This window comes from Palaemon carinicauda, chromosome 4 (assembly GCF_036898095.1).
Source record: "Palaemon carinicauda isolate YSFRI2023 chromosome 4, ASM3689809v2, whole genome shotgun sequence".
NCBI lineage: Eukaryota > Metazoa > Arthropoda > Malacostraca > Decapoda > Palaemonidae > Palaemon > Palaemon carinicauda.
The window spans coordinates 167,122,299-167,126,384 of record NC_090728.1 but is presented as its reverse complement, the minus strand read 5'-3'; the positions used below and the strand labels follow the sequence as shown (position 1 = coordinate 167,126,384).

At 30.1% G+C, this 4,086-nt stretch overlaps 1 protein-coding gene across 1 annotated transcript in view; it reads right to left on the bottom strand.

The window, feature by feature from the left end:
- The window catches only part of LOC137640174 (uncharacterized), a 26,489-nt gene extending 23,001 nt beyond the window's left edge, over positions 1-3,488 (bottom strand). The window contains exon 1 of the mRNA XM_068372699.1: positions 3,341-3,488. The gene's annotated coding sequence lies outside the window, so the exon portion shown is untranslated. The remainder of the gene's footprint in view (positions 1-3,340) is intronic.
- Positions 3,489-4,086: the final 598 nt, after the last annotated feature.

The following is a 4,086-nucleotide window of genomic DNA, read 5'->3' as shown; positions in this document are numbered from 1 at the left end:
ATGCAGAAAAATGCAATGATAACCCCCAGAATTTTATCTTTTGTTATTTTCATCACACCATTTATATAACAAAATAAAAGAATTACAGAAATAGAACGATGCAATCTGTTTATCACTAACAGACACCAAGTGTTACTAAAGTTTGAAAAATATGACCCTCAAAAATTTTTTTTTTATTAGTAGTTTTATGGCGCATGTATATTTTATTTTTTTTTTATTTTTTTTTTCTTTAGTGATGCCTACATATAATACTATTCCTACTGTAGCTACTAACACTGTTATGTTGTCATAATAAAACATAAATGAGGGAATGAAAGTGTCGAACCTCCACCTCTGTCACTACAATAACCTTCTATTGCTGAATTATATCAATTGTTACCTCCCACGAAATTGTGGTGAGGTTGTGTTTCGGCCGCTGTTTGTCTAGTTATCTGTTTGTCTTTTTGTTTGTTTGTGAACATCTTCCTGACCACAATTTTACTTACATAGTAGTGAAACTTTCAGGGATCAATTATGTTGAGACGTGGAAGAGATTTAATTTTGAAAGTCCTAGGTCAAAGATCAAGGTCGAGCAAAATGTCAATCTAACTATTTTCCATATTTTTTCAATTAAGATTTTGTATATATGGACAGGGAATTTTTTGCGTTCTATTGCTCATCATGATTATAAATTAGACTTGAATTATGAAATTCTAGCTGGGAACTCTCGAAATTTAGGTGAATTTCCCTCAAGACTATATATCCGTAAAGAAATTAATACACAATTAAAAAAAAAAAAAAAAATCTATGAAAACACATCATAACCATGCTTGTATGTGTTTCTAAAGATATTTTTTTTCGATAACAGCAAAGTATTGAAACATTTTATCTCTGAAAGTTATCCCTTAGTTTTTATTCACAGCAAGGGAAACTTTCAGGTTCTTTATTCAACTTCTCGATCACTTTATGAAGTTTATTGTTCTTATGGGGAGATTTCCATTGTATCTAAAAAATCTTTTTATCAAATCCACGGAAATTTTAACAAGGTACGCCCAGGTTCCCTGATTGTTCGACTGAAATGTTGATAAAACTAACTTGCTAAGTATCAAGGTAGAATTTGGATTATAATGTCTCTTTGGGTATGATAATTCGTTAAAATTATAATATTTTCCGAATCTTTGGAAATATAAAAAATGACGGATTACCTAAAGAGCAAATTCCGATTTCAATATTTTTCTTGAGTCTGAAATATATAAGAAATAATCCAAAACATTTCTTAAGAAAATTACTAAATTGAAGAAAGTGACATGAGCGTCTTAAGGTAGTATTCTAAGAGATTTTCATTAAATATTTCAAATAATTATTCGATTTACACGAATGCTCCTTGAGGCATCATCAAAGAAAATAATAACGAAGATGTATCGAAAAGTAAATTGATACATATATACATAAAAAAATATGAGTCACAAAAGAGGATGACGTTGTAAGCAGAATTACAACCTTTCTTTAATTACTGAACACTGACATCAATAATACCACCAATGAAATGAAGGTCCAAATAAAATTAAGAACCTTTGGCACTTGGCAATGTGATACATTGTTACCTCAACGGAACTGTGAGCATTAACTGTTCTTGTCCAGATTTAGACTTAACAGTTCCTGCCCACACGGGCATCTCCATCCATGGCAGAGGAACTGCACCCCGAAAAGGGGGCATTTAGTTTAGGCTTATAATTTGAAGGGTGTGTGTGTGTGTTTGAGGGAGAGGGGTACTGAGTCCACCATACAACGTCTGCCAAGGAAGCAACCGGGTTCCCGACTTAAAATTAGAGGTTCCCAAACTGGCGTAAGAATCATGCTATACCCGAGGGGTGACTCCATTTTTTGAGAGGGATGGCGAAAGACAGAGTGCAGTCTTCCTATAACTAATGTAAACCATTTTTCTCTCGTTGGTGTTCTTGTTGGAAGCGGTAGGAGGCAGTAGGAGTCGTATTTCATAGCAGTTGGGAAAAGAAATTTGGATGAAAAATTATGAATTATGACGTCGATACTGCTCTGAGATCAATCGCATAGATAAGATGTACATTAGCTTGTGGGTAAATATTGGGCGTTTATATATATATGTTTACACAAACAGACACACACGCAATATATATATATATATATATATATATATATATATATATATATATATATACATATATATATGTGTATAGTTAGATATATATATAAATATATATGTATATGTATATATATATATATACATATATATATATATATATATATATATATATATATATATATATATATATATATATTATATACACACATTCACACACTTTCTAGTGCAGCCAAAGACATAGTACTCTTTGTTTCAATTACACACACGTGTATATATATATATATATATATATATATATATATATATATACATATATATATATATATATATATATATATATATATATATATATATATATACACATTCACACACTTTCTAGTGCAGCCAAAGACATAGTACTCTTTGTTTCAATTACACACACGTGTATATATATATATATATATATATATATATATATATATACTGTGTATATATATATATATATATATATATATATATATATATATATACATATATATACATATATACATATATATATATATATATATATATATATATATATATATATATATATATATACAAACATGTACAGTCTTGGATACATTTGCCATATAATTCACTGAATAATTTGTTATAGTTTATCGATCTCTTATTGTGAATAAGTGTAATGGAGATGCAATAAGTGTTTTCGTTCCATTCAAGTTTCAGTGGTTTACCTCTGACAGAAAATAAATTAATTTATTAAAAATTATTCTTCAAACATTAAAAAATAACTTTATTATTGTAAAGGGTCAAATTGGTAAATATAAAATAAATGAGAGGTTAAATATAAAGGTTAACAATATAAAAAGGAAAATAAAAGAATTAGATAACATTGAAATAGTTAAGATAAAAATTTCACTTACACTTATTAAGGCTTAATATAGTGAACAGAAAGCTATGCAAATAATTATGCTGTTAATAAATCAAAATATCTCTATAGTAGGGAAAAAGCTTACGTCTTTTGAACTACTTCTCTCGTTTAAACCAAATTGACAAACTCACTGACCCGAGGAACCAGCACACTCAAGGTAAAAAGCACACTAAGACTCAAGTGAACGTAGAAACACCTATAAATGAAATGAAAATCCTTTTTGATACGATAAACCTCTTTTTTTCCTATTGTATTCAGTTAGAAAATTCGAAAATTTAACATAACCTCTCCTTAAAACACCGGCAAAGTATGTCACTGTCTTTCACCTGATTATAAAGCTGTTGAAAGTCCGGGCTCCAACAATATACTGCATGGCACTTTCTTTGGCACTTGCTGTTGGCCCTCAACGCACATACACACTCACTCACTCGGCCTACGTCTCGCTTTTTCTCTCCCGTAACACACTCACACACACACACACACACACCTACGATGCGAGTGAGAATATATCTGTCATCTTGTCTCTTAGCAGATGTATAAGTTTTTATTATTGCTAAAGTTATGTCACTTTCTGCATTATGTGAATGTCTTCTTTTAGTCACTATGAAGAGTTTTGTGATTGTTATTTTTGCATGTTAATCATCGTTGTGTGAATGTTTGTCCATCCAGACGTTTTCTAGACTATTAGAGAATTCTTACAAATTTCAGTATGCACTGATAGTGGTTCTCTCTACTTTGCTCGGTAAATACATCATACATGAATAATACCAATTAGCCTAGAACTTCCTCTTCACGAGTTTATTTAAAATGACATTTACTTGAAATGTATGTTAGAAATAATCACAATATGCACTCAGAAGGCTTATAGTGAAAATTAGTTTCTTTTCTCTTTCAACTTGGTCAAGAATCAGCACGTTTTCTTTTTGTCAGCTGAGAAGCAGTACTATTTTTTCATTATATTTCTTTTGAACAATTAACGAATAACCAACAATCTCATCATTGCTTTCTTCTGCGAGATTCACAGAACAGGATCTATAGAATATCTATAGACGAACAGAACTACAATCCAAAT